This window comes from Prionailurus bengalensis, chromosome D2 (genome assembly GCF_016509475.1).
Source record: "Prionailurus bengalensis isolate Pbe53 chromosome D2, Fcat_Pben_1.1_paternal_pri, whole genome shotgun sequence".
Lineage (NCBI taxonomy): Eukaryota > Metazoa > Chordata > Mammalia > Carnivora > Felidae > Prionailurus > Prionailurus bengalensis.
In genome coordinates, this window is record NC_057351.1 from 27,107,094 (window position 1) to 27,132,892 (window position 25,799).

Here is a 25,799-nt window from a genome sequence, read left to right on the forward strand (position 1 = left end):
AATTAACAGTGTTATATTATTTTCAAGTTTACAATATAATAATTCAACAATTCTATACATTATTCAGTGCTCATGGTGATAAGTGTACTCTTAATCCCCTGTGTTTATTTCATTCATCCCCCAGCCCCCTCACCCTCTAGAAGCCACCAGTTTGTTTTATGTATTTAAGAGTCTCATATTTTATTTGTCTCTTTTTTTCTTGGCTTGCTTATTATTTTTCCCCTTAAATTCCACATAAGTAAAATCCTATGGGACTTGTCTTTCTCTGTCTGACTTATTTCATTTAGCATTACACCCTCTGGGTCCTGCCATGCTGTTGCAAGTGGAAAGATTTCATTCTTTTTTATAACTGAGTAATACTCCTATATGTGTATATATATCCACTTTATCTTTTCATCTGTACACACACACGGGTTGTTTTCATATTTTGACTATTGTAATGAGGCTGCAGTAAAAATGGGGGGGGCATATGTCTTTTCAAATTAGTGTTTTCATTTTCAGTGGGTGAATACCCAGCAGTGGAATTACTGAATCATATGGCAATTTTATTTTTAATTTCTTGAGGGACCTCTATACTGTTTTCAATAGTGGCTGCCCCAGTTTTCATTCCTACCAATAGTACACGAGGGCTCCTTTTTCTCTACATGTTGGCCAACACTTGTTATTTGTTGTATTTTTTATTCTAGCCATTCTGATAGGCATATAGTGATATTTCATTATAGTTTTGATTTTCATTTCCCTGTTGATAAGTGATGTTAAGCATCTTTTCATTTGTCTTCTTTAGAAAAATGTCTATCAAGGTCCTCTGCTCATTTTTTTATTCACATTATTTGTTGTAGTTTTTGTTTTATTTTGTTTTGTTTTTGGGTATTGAAGTCTTTAATACTTTTTAAAGTCAGTCTCTTGGCAGATGAAAGAATGTGTATGTATATTCAGTTGTCATATATTTTCTCAGAACTCAGTATATTTTGTCAAGTGCAAATAAATAATATCTAACCACAATTCACCTTAAAGAAAAAAAGTATAAGACTAGATAAGAAAAAAAATAATAAGCTTCTCTAATATATAATTTGGAATGTTATTATTAATATATATTGTTCTAAAAGGTATATATTTTGATCCTTAAATCTCATGCCATGATTTTACAACATTTCTGAAACTTACCCATTACATTTCATGAAAAAAAAATGTGTCTAGGTACCCCTAAGAGGAGTTATTTAACTGTATGGGGTTGGTACACTTCTTTTGTATAATATGCAACCAAAGAGACAGTGTTTCTTTTTCTTAAAGAAGAACATTACTGAAAATAGACAATGCACCCCTGTATTTGAGATATCTGGATAGCCATCAAATAAGCTAGAGTATCGTTTCCAAAATGTTATGCATGCCATAGCCACATATCTTGCTCTTTTTTTATTCCTACTGTCAAAATGAATCCATCTTTTAGACATGCCATTGATGTATCTACTTCGTCAAAAAAACGAATTTTGAAAGTGTTTTCTTTTACATCATGAAACTAATGATGGCAGAGGTGAGAAATGGAGCAGGCAAAACCTTTACTGAATATATTAGTTTATTTAGCTCTAGATATCTTTATTGCTTTTTCAACACATGAATTCAAATTTTAGAAAGAAGGCTGATGTTGATCATCTAGCTCTTGTCATACTGTTGTGCTCATGTGGATTGAAATGGTGTTGCAATGCCCAAATCACTATTTTTAAAGTAATTTTCTACCTGATGTATTTGTTCACATTAATAAAAAAATTATTTTGTTGTAGTCATTCATAGCAGCTGAAACAGCAAAACGCAAGCTAGTCCGAGATGATCTAATTTGTACTTGCCACCACAATATTTCTTCCAGGCACAATCAGCTACTCTGTCAGCATCAGTGAACCTCCTCTCTGTATACTTAATGAGAAAATGTGCAGAAAGAATATCAAAAATATTTTTATCAGTGCTCAATTTTCCATTCCACTTATAGTTTGAAGAATCCCAGACAGTAGATGAGGCTCAGGCAAAAGGTGAAAAGCAGCTAATGATTTTGGTTTCTCATTTCGGGAGTAAGAACTAGGTAGATAGATGGAGAGGGAAATTGTATAGGATTTAGTAATTCTGTAGCTATTCAAACATGGGAAACAAAAATGAAAAGAATTTTAAACTTCCCAATCCCTTTCTCTTTACATATTCACAAGAAATAGATTACAAAGACAAAATAAAACCACAAATGATATTGAACTTTTATGAGCATTCCTAGATTGATAATACCCTAGAACAATATAATAAAGCTTAACTAAATCATAATATAATTGCCACTAAATAATAATAATTAAAATAAATAGCATTTATATAGTACTGTTTCCAAACTGCTTGGTTATATACATCAGTCTGTATTTATATCATCTATAGCAAACACATAAAAACCAAACCTCCCCAGCATGGCTTGAAAAAATTGTTTAATCAAATCAATTTGGAAAATCATATGTAAGGAATTTAAAAAGGAGAGATGTATATAAAAGATGATAAAATACTAGAAAATACAGTTAGTGTACATTGAAAAAAGTAATTTTCTTATGGCCTTCTGTTGTGTTTACATGTATTGTTTTGTTTAACTACATAATTAAATACCACTTCTTCCCTCACATACACTTCACACACTCAACATTCCCAAATAAGCACCAATGTTATAAAAATATGACAACTCTCCTCTCCCAGTAACCAGAGGAATCAATGCCCAAGGAATATAAGAAAGGGTGGCTTTGGTCTCCTGCACTTTAATATCCACCAGTGTCCCCACCAAGACCACCCAAAGGATATTCAGGGTAAATCTGGTATGTTTTTTAAGCAAAGTATATTCTTAAAAGTTCTGCAACCCCAACCTCATCCTCTCAGGAGATGGCTGTACCTAAACTGCAATTTAGAAGCTCTGTGTATGTCAATAAGTAAGATATTGTTGCAGTTAAAGTAATAACATAATTTCTGCTATGTCATTCATTTATTCATTCAATAAATAAGTAGAGAGCCTACTTTATCCCAGGCACTGTTCTAAGATTTGAGAATATGTAATTGGGAGAAAAAACAAACAATAACAACAACAAACACACACACACACACACACACACACACACACAAAACAGACAAATCTTCTAGTTAAGAGAAAGACAAAAGATGTAATGAATGAGTAAACATTGGGCATTCTATAAGGAAAGAAATGCTATCAATTACAATGAGGTAAGAAGGATGAGTGCATGAAACAAGGGACAGTTGGAATTTTAACAGGGAGAATCAGGTACATGTCACTGATAAGGTACATCTGGAAAAGAGGTGGGGGGGGAGGGACAGGTACACCCACACAATACATCTGGGGGAAACATATTCCATGCAAAGAAAACAGGTGCTTCCAAAGCCCTGAGGTGGAATCACACTTGGGGTGTTTGAGAAACAGTAAAATAGGTCAGTGTGGACAAGTGGTGGAAGCCAAGGTAAAAGGAAAGAAGCAATCAGAGGTTTTAGGTATCTTAGAAAGCAATATGTTTTAAAAGGCATGAAGAAAACAAGAGGCAGGGATAAGTCCTTTTTCCATATTTCTTTATTTTGTGGCAATAAGTTAGGTTCTGCTTACAAATTGGAGCTCTAGGGGAGTAAATCATGTGGATTCAGGAAAACCTTAGCATGGGTTTCTCATACTTGGTTAAAATATGTGTATGTCGTGGCAGATATCTATGCAGTTTCTATTTGATTTAGTAAATATTTCAGTCTATTCTCTAAGCAACTTTTATATGAAAGTAAGACAGAGAAAACAGAGAGACAGAAGTAAAACAGAAATACCTAGCCGCTACAATGCTTTTCTCTAACTTGATGTTCTTTCCTGGCTCTCACATCTTAAAAACACAGTCAAAAGTATTACTTGATATATATTTGTAAGAAAATTCATCTAGCATATAATATCCAAGGTGTTTTATATTGATTCTAATCGGCCTTTTAAAGTAATGGCATTGTACAAACCAGATAGAATAAAATAAAAATAAATTTGGGAAAGGAACTTTAGGCACTGAAAACAAGTGTGACATATATGGGTAGGAAAAGTTTAGGTATGCTGGGAAGTGTGATCTCAATATACAGCTGTTATGAGGGAAAAAATAATCATAATCCTTTAGTAACTTTCTATAACTTAGTAAAGCAAACAAGGTAATAAAAAATCAGATTCAGAATCTCAGCTTACTTAAATAATCAAACTTCAATTAGGTCAAAGAGTCTTGCATTAACAATAAAAGAGCATAATTTTTGATCCTGATAAGAAAAAAAAACTCCAATTATTACATGATCTGTTAGACTTAACAATAAAAAAGAAATTCTTTAGAGGAAGGTCTATTTCAAAATTCCAGAGCAAATCCACTGAATGGATATGAATATTTCTCCCAATTCATGCCTACAATGATGTTAATGTTATTTTCAGGTAGCCAGTAATTATACCTTTAGCTTAAAGAAATGTATAAATGGGTACATTGTTATTTTTGCAGAGATTTATATTTACATTATGTGTTATTTAAAACTGCACTAAATAAATTAACATAATATGGGTTTTTATAAATCAGGTGAGATATCAATGTATTCTGCACAACATAAAACTATGCTAAGCAGATGGGGTCTAGAACAACAACAACAACAACAAAACCCAACATAACCGCATAAAGGTTCACAAAAAAATTCACACTAGTTTATTGACACCAAATGTTGAAAATATGATCTCCTTGAAAATGACAAAATTATAATATCTCTCTAGGACCCAAGCTACTTTGTAAATATAGGAAGTCAGGTTCTTGCGTGGGTTGCCCACACTGAAATATTCTCAGATTTTACATAGTAGAAAGAACACTTCCCATAAACAGAGAGCTCTCTGGGGGCATCTACAGGACTAAGTGGTAACTCTCAGGGAAGCAATGGTTTGGGAACTTCGGTCATGCTATACTATTAATGAATTGCCTGATTTATAACCAATGTAAATTTGGAGCTGGCTCCCTTCCCAGAATGCTTCCAAGCAGTAGCACAGCAGCAACAGTAACACTATCGACACAGAAAAAGACGGCAGTTTGAGGAATTAAAAAAATTAAAGTTTTGGCCAAGGCATAAAGATATAGCGGATGTCGAGTTCCAAAGGAGGAGTTAGACCTCGTGGGGAATATAAAAAGTGAAATAGTAAAAATGAATAATGTTACACTTCTACCTTCACCACACCAAAGTTCTAAAGGGCTCCAGAGAAGGGGACAGCAGACATGGGCAGCATCTGTGAAGGGATCCTTTAGGACACACTGTAAGTACCTCCTCGCCACCAAAAGGGAAGAACGAGAAGGTGAAACCCGAGTAACTGAGGGCTACAGCTCTCAATGCTGCACTGCTGCGAAGGTTTCTATTTAGTACGTGCGCAATTATAAAAGTTTAGCTCGGGGCCCCTGGGTGGCTCAGTTGGTTAAGCTTCCAACTTTGGCTCAGGTCATGATCTCACAGTTCCTGGTCTTGAGCCTCACGTTGGGCTCTGTGCTGACAGTTCAGAGCCTGGAGCCTGCTTCAGATTCTGTGTCTCCCTCTCTCTCTGCCCCTCCTCAGCTTACACTGTTTCTATCTCTCAAAAATGAATAGATACTAAAAAAAATTAAGTTTAGTCTTATGTATTTATTTCAGGAAAATATCATTAAGACAAAAATGAGAAGAGCTGTCCTAGGTTGTACAAATTGCTCCATTCACACCTAGAAATGTATCATGTATCACAGTCCCTTTGCAAAATTTTCATTAAAAGTTTTCCTTTAAGAATATTTTTTTCTTTTACTGGGTTTCTACTTATAACTTCATAGGATATTTATTGCAAGGTTTGGTATCCTCATATTTGCAGATTAATATAGAAAATACGTCCTCACTTATTGTAATTCCCCATATAGTATTTCAAATGTCTTTATTTGCTTTGGTACATCTGATGTAGCATTACAGATTTAAAAACTTAAAAAGCAAATAGCAATTTATTCATATATCACACTAGCTAAGATAAGTTAATAAGCTATATCGTCTATATGCCAGGGAAATTTTATAATATTATACTAGTCCTTAAAATAGATATAAAATATAATTTCATTATTATCTTACAATAGGGTATGAGCTAAACTGATGAGAAGAAATACTGAAACCATCTTGCAAACATCAATAGTATTAACCCACCTTGGCCCCTAAATCAGTTCTGGACTCACCCATCACAGACCATGAACTAATTTAAGACACCCAAACTTTTTAATTCAGAGCATTTCCAAGTGCCTATGGCTGTAAGACACATTTAAGGGAAAAGAAGTGACTAAATCCCCAATTCACAATAATAAGTTTAATATGTAAGAAGTGGCAGGCTACAGCTTTGCAAAGCACATTTTCTGCTTTGGCCCCTAGCCATATTTACCCAAATTTCTTGGGGGAAATTTTTTTTCTCTCTCTTAGAACTGCTTCATGAAAGCAGAATTCAAGAAATTATTGTAAGAGTCATTTAAAATGGGAAGTCAGCAGAAACCGGGGTTTTGCTTGATAGCAGCCAAAAACATTGTAAGGAGCATTGGAGGCTGTGTAATTTTGAAAGGACTGTGTTTCTATGCATTGTACTCAGTAGTCTACATGAGCAAAAATGATTAAAAAAAAAAAAAAGATTTAGCAGACTCTATTGCCAGGGATGCTGGCAGCCTGCCAAACACACAGAGGTAGCAACTATTCTGCCTCCTTAGCTGCCTTCAGAGTAACATTACCCTCCCCTGGTAAATAAAAGAAGAGGTGTCCCTTGAAATCTGCGGCATGCAGTCGCACCTGCTTAACTTGTGCTTGCTTTCCTTCATCAAAATATTTGAGTATCTGCTAGCAGGAGGTTCAATCTTTACCTGGCATATAAACTGTAGAAGATCGCGTGTTAATTTTTGACATGACAATAAAGACATAAAATCTTACTTAAGTGTACTTCGTTATATTGTTTGTGACAGTAAATTGGAGTAGTTGCATTACATTTCTTTTTACTGGGTTTACATATACACGTACACACATTTATACACATATGAAGAGAGAGAGAGATGGGGGTGGGGTGCTGCCTGGAGAGTTCAAGAAAGTGTATTCTTTGTTGTTCTAGGAAGTAAGGGTTGTTTGCTGTCTCTTACTGTCCCTTGCAATACAGCTGTTTGCCTAGGATAGTTTCTCATTTTCTATGGTATTATTTATCATTTAGGTATTTCAGGAAAGAGAGAGAGAATAGATATTGTCCAATTAGTGGATTTTCTGAACATAAAATGAGGAAAAAAGAGAAAGAAAATAATGCTTCCTTCTGATTTTGTAATGGAACATATTAACCTTGATTTGTTGGAGGAACTGAGCAACCTCCTAGGAAAGAACTCATTCTATGTGAGATAGAAGTGATGCGCATCGTCTCTCCCAAAATGCAGGTTGGTTGCCTGAGGGTAGAGGAGATTCTCAGTATAGTGTGATGATTTCCCTCGAAGAAGCCCCCAACTCGATTCCCTATGGACCTGTGACTCATGAGTGAATCTTAGAAAAAAAAGCACACTTTCTGTTGTGGAGTATAAAGCAATTCTTGAAAAGAACAAAATGGAAGAAAGATCTCTTTACGATTTGGCTTCAGTACCCAGTGGAATCTGATGTGCACAGAGTAATGGGCAAGATTGACAGGGGAGAAGGAACCCATGGAAAGTAAAAGTGATACAGCTTAAGACACTGGATGGCCACCATCATGAGATGGTACAGAAAACAGAATGTCCATGAACAAATCTGAAGGGAAACAGTAGCAGAGGAAGATATAGGTGCTGGCATATTGAGTTGCTGTTTATTCAATGTTTGAGTCAACATAAGCAATGTGCTATGCCCTTTAGAAACATTATCTCATTTCATCCCCATAGTAAGTCTTTAAACTAGATATTATAATCACCATTTTGCAAATAAGGCAAATGGTTATTTAAGAGCAGATGTTTTAAGAAAAGTACCCACTTACGGGTATCATCATCCTTTCACACTTGAAAACATGCAATGACTCCATCTCTAGGGGTTCTGGACATGGAAATGTTGGATTGTGAATCAATATTAGAGGAGCAGAAGCAGAAATTAATGCCATTAATAAGAATTTATAAATAGAACAATATATGGCAACAGTTTATACACACTCCTAAAATGGTGGCAGAAAGATATCATTAGCTATAAATGATTTGAGTTCTCTTTGAGGAAGAGATGGTCACAGCTACAGCAGAGTTTCTGATGCCTGACTTCTGCTACTGACTCCCTGTGTTCACTCCTGTAGAGGAACAGGTGGGTCAGGAAGCCATACTGCAGCCATGGCTTTTAAATATATGGGAAGGACACCTATGAAAACAGAGATTCACCGAGTAATCACCGAGTAATTAGTAATTACTCTAACCAACCAAAACATAAAATCTTGGTAGGAAGTATATGCCAGCTTGGTCAGAGGCACAAAGGAAAAGAATCTCAAAGGGAAAGGACCAGTTCAGATGCCCACCAAGACTCTTGAGAATCACTACAAGAAAAATTCCTTGTGGTGAAGGTTCTAAGACGCGGGATCATTTTCAGGTGAGGATCCACAAGCTCATTGATTTGCACAGTCCTTCTGAGATAGGCAAGCAGATTATTTCCATCAGTACTGAGCCAGGAGTCAAGGTTGAAGTTACCATTGCTGATGCTTAAATCAATCTTTTTAATAAATTGATTATCAGTTGCTAAGAAAAATAAATTATTTGAGATGAAAATACATGCTAAGGTCTAAGAGAAAACATACTGAAGTTATTAACAGTATCAAATAAGGCCACTGAAAGATGAATAACATAAGATCTGGGACAAATAGTTTAAGTAAGTATTAAAGGCTTATGTCATGGCTATATCCAAGAAGAATCAATGTTTCAAGAATGCCACCCCCTAGTAAGAATAACACAAGCTGTCAGTTACCCATTGACGATTAAATTCTGGGAGGACTTCATTCTCTGCCTCTGCTTCTCCCACACTATCTATCTCCTCACCCCTTTTGTGACCAGATTTGAAAATTATGAAGCAAAGACAGGTAAAATTTTAAGACTCATGTGCTTTTACTTTCAGTTGTTTTCTTTCTAGCCTCACCTTAAAATTTTTGTCACCACAAATTATCCCAACCAATTAACCAGAATTTTTTGTAATCTTTTTTAAAAATGTTTAGTTATTTTTGAGAGAGACAGAGACAGAATGCGAGTGGGTTAGGGACAGAGAGAGAGGGAGACACAGAATCCGAAGCAGGCTCCGGGCTCTGAACTGTCAGCACAGAGCCCGACATGGGGCTTGAACTCATGAGCTGTGAGATCATGACCTGAGCCGAAGTCAGATGCCCAACTGACTGAGCCACTCAGGAGCCCACAGAATTTTGTAAACTAATAAAAAATAGTTAAGTAATCTATCCACAGTTGGGAGCTAACAGAGCTGGGATTTGAACACTGTCCGATTTGAAGGGCCATGTATTATTTTTTAAACGTTTATTTTGAAATAATTATATATTTACAGAAAGTTGCAAGATTGCACAGAGGGATCCCATGCACTCTTTACCCCTCAATGGTTACATTGTACACAACTACAGTATAGTATCAGTACTATGCAATTGCCATCGGTGTAAAGTGTGTATATACTTTCATGCAATCTTATTGCCTGTGTAGATTCATGTAACCACCACCACAACCAAGATATAGAACTATTCCATACCACAGAAATCTCCCTCCGACTATCCTTTTATAGTCACACCTATCCTTCCCCATTAACTCTGTTTAAATCCTGGCAACCATTAATCTGTTCTCCATTCTATATTTTTACTTCAAGAAATCTGTATAAGTGGAATCATACAGTATGTAACCTTTTGAGAATGACATTCTTTTCCACTCAGTATAATGCCCTGAGGTTCGTTCAAGTTGTTGCACATATCAATAGTCTGTTTCTTTTTATTGCCAAGTAGTGTCCCATGGTATGAGCACACCACAGTTTGTGTTAACTCTTCACATGAATATTTTGATTGTTTCCATTATTTGACTATTATAAAAAGCTGCTATGAACAATTATGTATATATTTTTGTGTAGACTTAAATTTTCATTTCTCTGAAATAAACTCCCAGAATGTAATTGCTGGATCATAAGGTAAGTGTATATTTAGCTTTTCTTTTTAAGAAATTGCCAATTTTGTTTTCCAGAATAGGGAGCCTTGTTTTAACTACTCTATTTTAGTGCTTCCTAAGTTTGAACAAACCACATCCATAGTATCTGTGGTAGCCAGCTTCTGATATGGTCCCCAATAACCCCTGCCTCCTCCTGGAATCCACAACCTTGTGTAACCTCCCTCCATGTTTTACTAAGATTGGAATGTGTGGCTGATAGATTATGACAGAAGTGATGGTATATACCTCCAAGATTTGGTTTTTCTCTTTACCTTTCCTCTTTCTCTCTCTCTCTCTCTCTCTCTGTCTCTATCTCTTTCTCCCTGTCTCTCTCTCCTCTCTGTCTCCCTTTCATCATTTGTTCTAGAGGAAGCCATGTTGTGATAAGCTCTATGAGAGAAGCCCAGTGGTGAGGAACTGAAGCCTCCTGCCAAAACCACATAGGAGAGCTTAGAAATGAACTCTTCAGCCCCAGTTACGTCTTTCAGAACTGTAATGCTGCCCAATACCTCAACTGCAACCTTGTGAGACACTTAACCAAACTCAACCAGCTAAGACACTCCAAGATTCCTAATACACACACACACACACGCACACACACACACACACATACACGCATGCACGCACACACACAGTGAGATAATAAATATTGTTCTAAAAAGCAAAGTTTTGTGTGCTTCATTATGCCACCATAAGTAGCAAATAAATATTTTGATATAAGAAGTCTAATCCACCTATAATGATAAAAACTTAAAATATGAGATTGGTTTTGAAACTAGGTAATGAATGGAGCTAAATAAACTGCAGGGATTTTGAGAAAAGTGCTGGGGAGGTCTTAAAGTGCCTTAAACACACTGTTTTTAGAGCTGACTTGTGTAAAAGCTGGAAGAGAGGACTTAAAAGAAGTATGGAAAAAATCTTACTAAAAATTGGCAGAAAGATTCCTCATTAAGTAGTGACAGAAAGCATATCCAGTTATCCGCAGAAATGTGGAAGGTAAAAAAAAATATATATTTATAGCAATAAACTGGTTGAGCTAGTTGTGGAGATTTCCGACTACTATGTTGAAAGTGTCTCCTAGTTTCTTCTTACTCTTTAGACAAAAGTGCAATAAGGAAATGATGCACTGAAAAGGGTGGGATAGGGATGTTAGATAAAATCTTATAATCTAAACAGTCTTAATTTTAAGATTCCCACCTCTGTTAGAAGTAAACAATGGTGATATTAAGAAACGAATTCCAAGAAAAGATCATATTCAAGGAACCCTGAGGAAAGCCTATATAAAGCTGAAGGGAAAGTGTGCCTTTGAGACCTCAGAATGATCAAAGGTTATGCCTCTGAAGAGAGGTTCTTTCTAAAAGTCTGTCTCTCAACCAAACAACAGTGATTTTAGAAGGCTGGAGTGTGGGGAGCTGGGGAGACTTCATTGTTTCAGCAGAATACCAACGTAAAGAAAGGCTTTTCTCCAAGGTACTTTTGGGAGTGGCTTTGTCTAATGACGTATCCCTCAGGAGGTGAATAGGATAACTGTAATTTCCTTTGAAAGAAATGATAGTGGCAGAAACACTGTCAGCTTAGAATGTAAGGAACAAAAACAATGGAAATAAAAAGAGACCTTCAAGGAGAAATCAGACTGCTTAGAAGACTACATATCTGTAAATATGCTCTTTCATGAGGATAAAGTATAACTCAAGGTAGAACCAAAATGGAGACATGGTCAATGTAGGAAAAACTCCTTGGCAGGAATAGGACAGAGTCCTAATCAATAAATTTCCAATGTTTTCTGGCTGGATTTAAAAACTTCTAGGTACCAAAAACTCCTGTGTATCTTCTATTTTTCCCCTTTCGTATTAGAAATATCTATGGTGAGGGGAATCTGGTGGCTCAGTCAGTTAAGCATCCAACTTTGGCTCAGGTCATGATCTTGCAGTTTTTGAGTTCAAGCCCCACATCGGGCTCTGTGCTGACAGCTCAGAGCCTGGAGCCTGCTTCAGATTCTGTGTCTCCCTCTCTCTCTGCCCCTACCCCACTTGCACTTTCTCTCTCTTTCTCTCTCAAAAATAAATAAACAAAAAAATGAAGAAATATCTATGGTGATTATCCTATGCCTGCCTCACCTTTATATGTTCAGTATGTGAACACAGATACCTTATTTCTTTAGTTTACAAGCCTACAAATGAAGATGAACAGTCCTGGATAGACTGTACCTATAGAACTATACCCAAGGAAACTTATCCATACCTGGACCTGATTCATACAATGAGATTCTAGATTATGTGCTGATGCTGTAATAAGATGGGCTTTTGGGGCTTTGGGAAAGGGTGATTATTCTTTGAATGTTCCAGGGGTATGAATCATTGGGGATCATAGGGAAAACTGGACATCAGCCTACATCATGGCCTCCAATGATCCTCAAATTTTGGTATTCACACTCTTTCAATGTTCCCTTCCATGCTGTATGAGGATTGGTCTATGTGACCAATGTGATATGGCCAAAATTAATAGTATGGTAACCCTGATATTACGTTATACAGAACAGTGGCTTTTCTTTCCTTCTCTGCCTCTCTTTCTCATCACTTGCTGTGGGAAAAGACATGTTGTGAGTAGCCCACATAGTGAAGGAGTTATCCTCCTGTCAACAGCAACATGAATAATCTTAGAACCATATTCCTGAGTCCCAGTCAAGTCTTCATATACTCTTAACTGTGGCCAACATATTGACTGAGACCCAGTGAGAAAACCTTTTTTTTTTTTTTAATTTTTTTTTTCAACGTTTATTTACTTTTTGGGACACAGAGAGACAGAGCATGAATGGGGGAGGGGCAGAGAGAGAGGGAGACACAGAATCGGAAACAGGCTCCAGGCTCCGAGCCATCAGCGCAGAGCCTGACGCGGGGCTCGAACTCACGGACCGCGAGATCGTGATCTGGCTGAAGTCGGACGCTTAACCGACTGCGCCACCCAGGCGCCCCGACCCAGTGAGAAAACCTAAACCAAAACTATCCAGATAAGTCATTGCAGGATTCCCAAATCACAGAAACTCTGAGATAATAAATGTACTTCTAAGGCACTAAGATCAATTGTTATGCAGCAATAGACAACTACAATATGTAGTTGCAAATACAACTTAAGCATAAAGATATCCATGAATATAGAAACATGGATGAGATTTACCAGATGCAAAAAGCAGTTGGAAAATTTTCTATAAAATTGTTCCACATTTTAAACACAGCTAAGATGTCCATGATCTTATCTTAGAAAGGTGGAACTAGATTGTGATTATAGTTTGGAGAATATAACTTTAAAACAGTGAAGCTTACCCTCTTTGAAGAAAATATAAAACAAAAGGGGCTGTTAATGTGTTTCCTCTGCTGTTTGTAAGAACACATATCCTGGCCAGGTAATGTGAATTCCCTTGGCCAATGTTTCTTCCTATTAAGGGTAACATAGAATTGATGACACCAGATCATCCAACCAACTCTGGCTCTGATTGAACATTCACCAAGCCACTTTCTAACTATAACCTGACTTAGTACACAAATTTTCCCAGAGGAGGCCCAGTAAACTAGCTAGCTGATATTAAATGAACATTCAATTTAACTGTTTTCAATTTAAGTGTTTTGTGGCCGTGTTAGGAAAAGCTAGCTACTATAATCCTGATCAATTCTGGATGACCTGAAAAAAAATGTTTGTTAATCTTTAAGTCCAAAGAACATGATAACTGCTCTGAGATCTTAACAACTAATGAACTTCCCACTGATCTCCATAAAGTCTTAGCTGACTTATGTCACTCTAGATTCAATGCTGCTATTATTAAATTTCATTGTGTCACTCATCTAACCAAATAGTACTTATTAATAGTTTTCAGGAAAACAATGAACATAATTCCATTACATTTTTAACAATACAGTCAGATGAATGAATGATAAGGAAACATTTTGAATGTAACAACAAGGCAATGTAACAAGCCAGTGGGGCAGAGGGTGGGGGGGAATCTTAAGACATACTGTTTAGCATGGGTATGTATGGGGAGTAAGCTTAGGAATTCCCTGAGCTTGCACCAATGGGTTAGCAAGGCATAAAAAATTACAAAGCCATAGAATGCTCACACCCAAGTTTGGGTAAACAAGATTAGGCGAATAAGGATAGAGAAGGGGGACAAAGGTCCCCAAGATAGAGAATGGGGCCAAAGGCCCCTATACAAAGGTATATGAGGTAAACCAGATTAGGTATTCAGGGTGAAAATGCCCTCCAACTTAGTACTATAGCAGAAAGCTTCTTTCACAGGAAGGAAGGACCAAATTAGGTAAACAGGTAAATAGGGCTATAGACCACTGCAGGAGGAAGTCGCCCAGAGCAGAGCTAATTAACAAAAGAAAGGTGCCTTGTTGACCTTGAGGTTGCAGGCTCTATCTGTCTTATCCCCTAGGCTGGCTAAGATAAACAGACAAGGAGCCTCTTGTCAGCTAGTAACATAACATCTGCCTGGCGCCAGAATTTTGGTTTACATTGACCCAAACCCCCAACACCATTGATCTTCAAAACCTTCTTTCCCTCATGCCCATGAGTTAATGTTCACAGATTCATTTTCTCTTTGTTCACACCCATCACGTTTGTAAGCCTTCTGATCTTAATAAATACAGAGCAGGGACGCTTATTTGGGGCTCTTGTCTTCTCCCAGACATTAGTCATCTCTTGCATTTTAATACTGACTCTGCTCTCTTGCTGGACAAGACAGAACTTTAGACTCAGAGTGTATGACATGTATGTGCTTCAGTTTTGTCAGCCAAGCACAATTTTACAAAGACATTTTATTTACAAGCATAGTGCTTGAAAGCAATTGTTTTGCATTTTGGGATTTGCTTTAAGAGAGACAGAAGACCAGAGGCTTCTGGGTTGAGTACAAATTACAGAAGAAAGCCTTGCATTTTTTATGACCTAGGTTATTGTCCAATCAATGGGTCATTGGACCTTTATTATTTTAATTAAAATTGGTTCACTTTAATGACATAAAATATATTGATTTGAGCTGTTTTCTTCAGTCTTGAAAGTTTTGCTAGAAACTAGCAGTTTCCATCTATTTCATGGTACCCATCAATTCAATTTAATCTTTTTCTTTTGGCCTGATTCCTCTTTTCTTCTTTGATTTCTACTTCTATATGACTTTTTTCTTTTTATTCATGCTTCTTAGTAATTTTATGAGGATGACCCCCACATCTGAACAGTATATAATCAGGAGTCATAACTACTCTGTGCCTGATAAATTTAGAAAGGATCTTGTTCATTGAAAATATCTACTCATTCTCTGCATTGCTACTTATATATCTGGATTTTAATTCAAATACTGTCATTTGACCATGAATCTAAAGTGGTTCTCTTATTTTTTTGTCTCTTTTCATTTATGTTTATTTATTTATTTATTTATTTAAAAATTACTGAGTGCTTACTGTGTATTAAAGAAGTTGGATTTAAAGGAAGGAAGGAAGGAAAGGAAAAAAGAAGCAAGGATGGATGGAAGGAAGGAAGGAAGAATGGAAGGAAGGGAGGAAAAAAGGAATGAAGGAAGGAAGGAAGAATGGAAAGAAGGAAGGAAGGAAGGAAGGAAGGAAGGAAGGAAGGAAGGAACAATAGAAGGAAGAATGGAAGGAAGGAAGGAAGGAAGAAAAGATGGAAGGAAGGAAGGATGGAAGGAAAGAAGGAAGAAAGGGAGGGAGGGAGGGAGGGAGGAAGGGAGGGAGAAAGAAAGAAATGGATCCTACTGTCAAAGGTCCTACAGTCTAGCAGAAGGGCATGGAAACAAATGAATGCCCTGAAATATTATAGGTGTTCAGATAGCAGCAAATATTTCAAAATAAAATTAATTCATTTCTATATGGGTATTCTTTTCCAGACCAAGTTCATCTAATCAAGTGTCTTTGTTTTTTAAAGTACTTGGTAATAACTGTTTTAACCTTATTTTATTTACTTGATTTGATGTATTTGAGATGTAGATAATTAGAGATTTTGGCTGAGCTGCTCTCAGCTCTTGAGGTACAAAAAAAAATCCTTCATAAAAATGTCTGTAATTCTGAAGCTCACCTTTAGAACATCCCTGAAATGTATCTTTGGCTCAGTTTTTTGTTTGTAATGTTTCTGAAGTTTAGGAAAAATCAATATGAGCCAGATAAAACAAGTAAGGAATAAATATCTAAATATCTAAAGAATAATACCAAGTAGCAGAAAGGAAGTTAGCATTTTTTGTATAGTAGGTACTGTGTTATTTATGAAAAGTAAATATATGTGTCCATATTATTTTATAGAAACTCTGTGGATCAAAATATATCATAGAATTCATATTCTTTTGGATTGGAGAAAACTAATGCATATCGTTCTCTCTCCATTGCATTAATAGTTCAACAATCAAAGTTATAATAACTCATACTAGATAAGATTTTAAAAAGACTCTCATTACCCCTATAACACTTCACACAAGTTTTACCACCAAATGATTTATGAGAGTAGGTCCTGTTTTTCAGAGGATTTGGGGGGGGGGCGCGGTTTAGGATTGGCAAAAAGCGATTGTAAATCTTCATTTAATCTAGTTTACAGGTGAAGAAACTGAGGCTTATAACTATAAATTACCCACCCTGTCGATTATTGGCCAGATATAATACCCAAGGTTATCACATTAATATTTAGTAGGAACGTTCAGTTCCATAAAGATTTATCCAGTGAAGATTCAAACTCATGCCTGCCATAATTCACAGTCCATGCTTTTCCAGGTAGTGTTAATTAGTACAAAATACTTTTTCCTTAAGACTCGGTACCTGGAAATGTCATATAATATTTTTCTCCTTCCCATGATAATAATGTGGGTTGCAATAATTTTATCCTAAAATATTTGCTTTTAAGTTAGGAATTTCTTTTTCAATTTTTCTTCTCACAAGGTGGGTACAGAGGAGAGTCTGACACTGACAGTAATTCTTACGTGCTTGGTTATGTTTTAACATAATTAAGAAAAGGACGTAATAAAGGACTATATCTAAAGTTAACTGATATGTTTTCATTAAAGTCCTAAAATTTCTAACTCCAGAAGAGAGGACATTGCTCTCCTAATATATAAGCTAACCATATTATGGTAGCAATTAAATTCAGCAATTATACACTGAAATTTATAGTCCTAACAGTTTTTTACAAGCAGTATAAATTTAGTTCTTACATGTGATTTTATTTTCTGAATCAAACTTCATTTTCAATAAGTCTTTCCATATGGAATAATTTCATAATGGATAAAACAAGATTTACTGGATCATCAAGTACTTCATTTCTGCTGAAGTCATCCCTCCGAAACATTTTAGAGGGTGAGGGCTTCCCCACAGAATATGAAGGTTTAAGAATGTAACCTGACACAACAGAAGCTTGGCTTCTTGACTCCCAATTTTAATGCTGGTTTTCATCATTTTATACCATGGTGTATTCATACAATATAATTAGTGGTTTTAGTGACCACTCGTTTCAGAGTAAAAGGCAAACAAATGAAATGTCTAGAATGGGTGTGTATTTTAAATTGATGAAGATACTTTATCTTATCCTCCCCTTCTAGAGAAGCTCACTGCAAAACTAAAATAAATAAACTAGCAATTATTATCCAATTATCCACAAATATGTGTATGATTTAGCTCTATTTGTAAGAATTCCAACAATGAGAAAGTTAAGAGTCTCACAATTATCTGACAAAGCCCCCATTCTCTCTCAACTCCTCCTTACTCTCAGATTTCAAAAGGCCAAATTAGCACTACTGAATAAATTATCTTAATACTACACTACTGCTTCTAAGGAAGAAACTCTTTTTACCACAGAAATAGAAAATACCATTTCACCAACTAAACAGAGGACAGGGATCCAGGGAGATCAAAAGACACACACTGGTTTTAGAGTTAAATCCTAACAACAGTGATGACTTCTCCAAGGTTCAGATGAGATATCAGTCCTGGCTAACACCTTGATTTCAGCCTAGTAAAACTGTGAATAGTCTCGCTAATTTGCATCCAGACTACCAACCCATGGAAACAGCAAGATAATAAATTTGTTTCATTTTAAACTGTTAAACTTGTGATAATATGTTATGCAGCAATAGATAATGAATACAATGTATCATGTTTATTCATTAGAAGATTCAGTATTATAAAGATGTCAGTTCTCAAGATGGTCCAGAAACAGATTGACATTTATACAGTCACTTGATGTATGATAAAGTTGACCTTGAATTGAAGTGGGGAAAGATGGTTGATTTAACAATTGTTAACAGAGCTATACGATAACCACATGGGGGAAAAAATGTGTCTTGACCTTTATATCATAACATAGTCAAAGGTCAATTCCAGGTAAATTGTACACCTAAATATAAGAGGAAGAACAATAAGGTTTCTATGCAATATCATGACCTTGATGTTTGGCAATTATTTCTTAAACAAGACAAAAAGTCACTAACCATAAAGCAAAAGTCCAATTCATATATTGGATTTTATTAAAATAAAAAATGATTTCTCTCAAATAAGCCATCAAATGAAAAGCAAGCTACTGAAGGGAGAGAAGATATCCATAATAATACATTTATCTGACCAATGAAAAGCATCTAGAATGTATAATAATCTTGTAAGTCAATAAAAAAATCAGACTATTCATTTTAAAAAAATAGGTAAGAGTCTTATAAGTACTTCCCAAAATTGGTAATTCAAATGGTCAATAAACTTTGAAAAACTTCTCAAAATCCACATCCATCAAGGAAATGCCTATTAAAATGTAATACCTCTAACATCAACTAGAATGGCTAAAATGAAAATGACTAATCAAGTGTTGGCCAAAATGTGGAATAACTTAAAAAGCAACTCTTGTGCAATTCTGGTGCATATAAAATTGATACGGAACTTTAGAAAATGGCAATGTCTTCTAAAACTGAATCCATCATACCTAATGACTCAGGACACTCCTAGATGTATAAACCCATTGGAAATGTATTCATAGGTGTTAGCACACATATGAAGGTATGTACAAAGAATGTTCATAGCAGCACTAATAGTATTGCCAAAATAGAACACCTATTTCAAAGCATGAAAATGAGTGAACCAGGCTAAACAAATCTCACAAACCATTTTGAGTAAAATAGCCTTGTTGTAAAAGTGTACATACTTGAGTGGTGCCTGGGTGGCTCAGTCAGTTATGCATTGGACTTCACTCAGGTCAAGATCTCCTGGTTTGTGAGTCCTAGCCCCACACCAGGCTCTGCTCTCAGCCTATCAGCGCATAGCCCACTTCGGATCCATTGTCCCCCTCTCTCTCTTGCACTCTCTCTCAAAACCCGTTTGCACTCTCTCAAAAAATAAATAAAAACATTTAAAAAATATATACATAATTGATTCCATTTATGTATTTTAAAAATGACAGAAAAAACAATTTATGGTGGTTGTTAAAGGGGATATTTGTGTCTCTCCAAATTTTATATATTGAAACCCTACCCCCCCAATGTGATGATAATAGGAAGTGGGGCCTTTCGGAGCTGATCAGCATTAGATGAGGTAACCAGGGCTACCTTCATGACTGGATTAGTGTCTTTCTTAAACTCATGAGAGAGCTTGATGCTCTCTGCTCTCCACCATGTGAGGATATAATGAGAATTCAGCAGTCTACAACCCAGAAGAGGGTTCTCACTGGAATTCGACCATGCTGGCACTCTGATCTCAGATTTCTAGCCTCTAGAACCATGAGATATAAATTTCTGTCATTTATAAACCACCCAGTCTATGGGTGGTTTGTGCTAGCAGCCAGAACAGATGAATAAGTGGTAGAGAAAAATGGTTACTTTCTGGAAAGTTAGTAACTGGATAGGAACACAGGCATGTTCTGACATACTGACAATATTGCATTTCTTGACTACATGGTGTCTTCACTTTGTAAAAAGTCATGAAACTGTATATCTGATTTTGTATTTATTTGTATGTATATTACACTTCAATAAAATGCTTATCAAATAACCCAAAGAATATATACTTGTTATAAATCAAGTATGGCTCTTTAACAAGAATCCACCTTCTCTTATTAAATAGTGGGATTTCTTTTTCCAGTGCCCCCTACAGAGTTAAACAAACACACATGTAAACACACACACCCAAACACACACACACACACACACACACACACATACACACCTGCCAAATATCATCACATTGAAGATACGTTTGTGAAGGATGACTAATGAATATTCACCTTTAAAGAAATTTCACTACTGCTATGCATTCCTATAAAATCTATAGTTTCTTGTCTGCTGTAAAAGATCTGATTTTATAATATTGTGTTAGCAGTGTTTGATTGAGACTGACCTAAGTGAAATGGAAAAGCCCTATATAGTGACCTATATCCTTGAGGCTGGTAAAAAAAAAAAAACACCATGAGGGCAACGTGTTATTTTGTGTGGTGATCAGCTTCTAAAATGGCCTCCAATGATCCCTGATTCCTAGTATTTACAACTACGTGTGTTCTCCTTGCCTTGAGTGTAGGCTGAATCCAGCGACTTGCTTCTTGTGAACCGAATATAGCAACATGAGATGTCACTTCCCAGACTAGTTTATAGAAGACTGTTACTTGTTTTCCTCATGTGTGTTCTCTAATCTTCCCACTTACTTGATTCTGATGAGGCATTTGCCATGTAGTGAGCTGCTCTGTGAAGTAGCACACATAAGGAAATGAAGGTGGACTCTATCCAACAGAGCCTGACAACCTGAAAGGAACTGGATCCTGCCAACAGCCATGTGATTATCTAAATATTTGGTAATATTTAATCCTTATCCTATTTTCTTGGGTAGAGTGAGGGTGCATAATTTCTTTATTCTTAGAGAAAATGTTACATGGCAGTGTTTGTAAATCATATAGTTTGTGAACCTAAGAACGATTCATAGCTTTCAATGAAAATGTAAAATTATCAGCAATAGTTTTTAGTTGTCTTCTGAAATAGCTCCCCAATCCCCACCCAGTCTATGACAATTAATTCATATTTCAAAGAAATAACACACAGCAGTTACCAAAAAACGTATTCCTCCAGGCTTAACTTTCTAACATACTTGTGCTCATGTAGAATTTGTTCAGCTGTTGATTTTGTAAAAGTTCATTTCTTCATGCAAAATAGTTACATATAGTTGACAAGAACCTCAAGACCTTAATCTACTTCTACAATTATAAAAGAGGAAAGAGGTTTTGTTTTCAACCAGTGTATGTATGTATGGGGTCAGGGTGTCTTTCTCTCTACTACCAATAGAAAAGAAATTTACAGAACTAGCAAAGGTTTGTGCCTACCTAAGTTTCATATAAGATTCTGTGGCTTGTTACTTGAATTTTTAAGGAAATTATTGTACTTTATAAGAATAAAAACACAATTGTTAGGATCAAGCAATGACTTATGTGACATAGTTGGCATATTTTTTTAGTCTATCTTCTCTGGATGGAATAATAACTATTGAATACAAGATATACCTTTCTTTGCAATTTGAAGGCATTATTTGCCTCATAGTTAAGATTTGCTTCATAATTTTCTCAAAATACCATTTTCTTGAAATCAATAATAGATTTTTGTGACATTAAAATGATATAAATATGGAGTATTCATTCCAATTGCAACAATGACCTACAAAACTGTCATCCAAGAGTTGCCTGATAGGACTATCTAAGATTCTTCTTTTATTTTTTTTTAAATTTTTTCTCTCTCATTGTCAAGACTTCATATTTTACACCAGTGATGGAATACTGCCACAAAAATGCTAATGGGATGGTTTCTGTCATTCAAGTTCTAGCTCCAGGGTCTTTGCAACAAAAAGAGGTCTATGAAGGTGTTCAGCTAATCTATACAACTAGCCAAAGGATTGCCTTCATATGTGTGAAACATAAAGCTAAAAATAGCATGATTTGACTGTTTAGAAAGCAGCAATATGGGATGCCTGGGTGGCTCAGTTGGTTAAGCATCCGACTTCAGCTCAGGTCATGATCTCACAGTTTGTGAGTTCAAGCCCCACATCGGGCTCTCTGCCGACAGCTCGGAGCCTGAAGCCTGCTTTGGATTCTGTGTCTCCCTCTTTCTGTTCCTCCCCCACTTATACTCTCTCTCTCTCTCTCTCTCAAAAATAAAGATTAAAAAAACGTAAAAAAAAAAAGAAAGCAGCAATAAATGAGGCTTTGGGTGGAAAAGCCTAAATAGGAGCAAAAAAACAAAAAAACAAAAAAACACACAGACTTGAGAACAATATGTATAATCTGATCCTATTCTGGAATACTAAATAATTTAAAAACATATGATTGCACACATCTACAAGGAAAATATCTGAAAGAATATATAGTACTTATCTCTGTCTGATAAAATTCATTGATGATTTTGTTCTTTTTTCTTTCTATTCTTTCTAATGTACCTGTTGTAAATATGTATTTTAATTGCATATTTTTTAAACAAATGTTTATTTTAAGAGACCATAGAATAAGCATCCAGTATTCCACTGTGAAAAATACTTCAGTCAATGTCAATATTACATTAGCGAGTAAGATAAATATGGTCCCTATTCAGGAGGACGTTATAGTTTTATAAAATAGAAATGATGGAGAATATAAAGAAAATCTAATAATACATAATAAGTGCATAATAAGTGTATTATGTATAATAATACATTATGTATTATAATAATACATAAGTGTATTATAAGAAAATCTAATAATACATAATACATAAAGAAAATCTAATAATACATAATAAGTGCAATGATAAGTTAGACAGAATTTTCTGAAAGTATTATCAAAAAAATCTAAGTGAGTCCAAGAGCTAACCCATAGCAAAGGAAAAGAAATAACTGTAATTATAAGAAATTCTTAAAAGATGGCAATTTTCATCAATTAGTCATATTTCATTTCAATTCTAAAATATAAAGTATAGTCATATTCTGTTTCAACTTTTCATTCCCTTAACTCTGGGGATGAAAAGGCTAAGGTACTATCTGCTCCATCCCCTGCCTCCCCACCCTAGGGTATTTTTCCATCAAAATCAATGGGTTGACTATTTACATTTGAAAAGGCCAAGGGGTGGCTGGGTGGCTCAGTCCTTTTAGTGTAGGACTCTAGGTTTCTGCTCCAGTCCTGATCTTAGGTTTATGAGATCTAGCTGCCTGTCTGCACTGACAGCATGGAGCCTGCTTGGGATTCTCTCTCCCTCTCTCTCTGCCCCTCCCTTGCTCTCTCTTATGGGCAATCTCCCTCTCTCTCCCAAGATAAATAAATAAACTTTGAAAAGGCCCAATCCTACAATGCTTTTTGATAGTCTCCTTTGGTTCAAAAATCATGTTGATAAAACCTAATAGATTTAGGACTTCTCAGTAAGGATACCATCGCCAACAACAAAAGTACTTTATCATCGTTTAGAAAATGAGGCAATTATTACATAACTAGTAGCATTCTACAGTTTACTCTGAAATACACTTTGAAGTGTACATGTTTCATGCTTGCTTTTCATCAGACATTTTAAGTATTTCCTGTATGAGTGTCAAGTGGCACTGATATGGTTTGTGTGCTGTTTTTGTCCATATTCTCTTCAACTGTATGCACTGTTTGGGACAAGACATGATGTGGCATATGTTATTGAAGTATTTGTGTCACTGTTAAGTTGGGCAGGTTTTTTTATGAAACAAAATCCTATATATTACCTTTGCATAACGTGTTCAGTTTCAATTCCTTTGTCTGCTATTCTAAGAAAAAAGGCTGTAAATAATAAACCAGGAACAACGAAAATAAAGGATGGCCAATTTAGCATAGGTGTATTTAGAGACAAACATAGATCCCTGAAGTTTAACAAAAGCATTACCTATAACTATAATGTGTTAAAAAAGAAACTGAAATAAATAAAATTTGAAGAGCTTATGATTTTTAAGCAAACACCAATTTGAACTGGGCACCACCATATAAAAATGGCTGGGAGTCTTCTGCTGACAAGAACTAAGAGAAAAGAAAGGCTTTTATAAAGCAGACATAGAAGCAAAGCATAGAAATGATTTGACTGGCTACAGCATAAGCAGCTGTCTTATTTGAGAAAGACTATTTGTGATTGGGTGTTCTTGTGTTTTGATTTCTTAACCTTGAGACATCCCCAGGAATTGAGTCTGGCTTAGGTTTCAGTTTGGTTGCCAAGGCATTAGAATCACCTAGGTCTAATGGCCTCCTTGTTTAATTACTTTGACATATGTGACCTGTGTATCTGTATTTTTACTATAATGGTAACTTATATATTGGCATATTTTTGCATTCAATACTGCGTAGTAGGAAAGTCTGGGTTGTAATTTCCCTTTTCTGCTTTTCTGTTCTCTTAGGAAATTCCAAGATTATAAAAGTCAGTGCCTGTGGAAATGAATAATTAACATTTCAAATGAAGTACCAAAATCAGGAAATGCAAATCATGATTCTGATATCAACATTAACTTCTGTAAGTGGCCCATTTGCAATTATCACACTTGACTTTTCTGTTTATAAAACACAGATATCTTAACCTTAATCATTGCATCATCCATATGTGTTTCCATCTTTGGGCTTTTGACTATATACCAGCCAGGCAAGAAAAATAATACTCTTTATAACACCTAGAGATCCCTGTGAGAACCAAATAGATAGCCTACTGGGTTACCAGCTGCACTGTAGTACTACAAAATTAAAGGAACAGATGCTCTTTGTTAACCTTATTTCCTAACAAAATATAAACAACGTTTTAAAAATAGAGTTTGGGAAGGAAATTTAGAAATCTAACATCGCCAAATATTGGGAAGTTTGAAAGAGAGAGATAATTGAAAGTGTCAGTTAAAATCATAAAGCTAAAGATGAAGGGAAAATATTTTGATAACAAAGAGAACAGACATCAGGAACCCAACAATGAATTTTGAGCAAATAATATAATGCATGGTGATAAATATGGCAAACATAACAAAGCAACAGGGAAAAAAGTTATCTAGACAACCTCAAAAATGATTTTTAATAAAGAACAAAGCTTGCTATTACATAATCTTTGCTAAAGTGATTTAAAAAGAAAAAGAAATGAAACTGATCAATTCAGTCAGGGTAAGAACATCTAATTTTGAGGAAATAGAAATCTAAGGATTTCAAATACAAAGAGACAAAAATGATGTTTTACATGTAGTGATCCATGCATCGCCTTATTAGTAAGAATGAAAAACTACTGGAGAGATGAAAAAAGAAAAATAAGGAGCTCTTTAAAACTCATATTGCACCAGATAAACCACAACCAAAAAACAAAACCATAACTTTCTTTGTCTTCTTAAAAGGGTTAAAAAATAAAGGACATTCACACACAAAGGACTGCATGCAAAACTGGTGAAATTTGAATAAGGTCATTGGATTGCTTCACTCTTAATTTCCTGGTTGTGACAGTGCACTGCAGTTATGCAAGTCATTACAGTTGAAGGGTACATGAGATCTTTCTGCATAATTTCTTACAACTGCAGGTGATTCTGCAAGTATCTCACACTAAAAGTTAAAACAAATCAGGAAAAATTAAGAATGACTTTTATAATCATTTTAGAGTTATTGTGAAAATTA

At 35.5% G+C, this 25,799-nt stretch overlaps 1 protein-coding gene and 1 pseudogene across 2 annotated transcripts in view; one reads left to right on the forward strand and one right to left on the reverse strand.

Annotated features, from left to right (window-relative positions):
- The window catches only part of CTNNA3 (catenin alpha 3), a 1,753,506-nt gene that overhangs the window by 309,022 nt on the left and 1,418,685 nt on the right, over positions 1-25,799 (reverse strand). The gene's annotated exons all lie outside the window — the stretch shown is intronic.
- LOC122492806 lies at positions 7,588-9,089 on the forward strand (annotated as a pseudogene).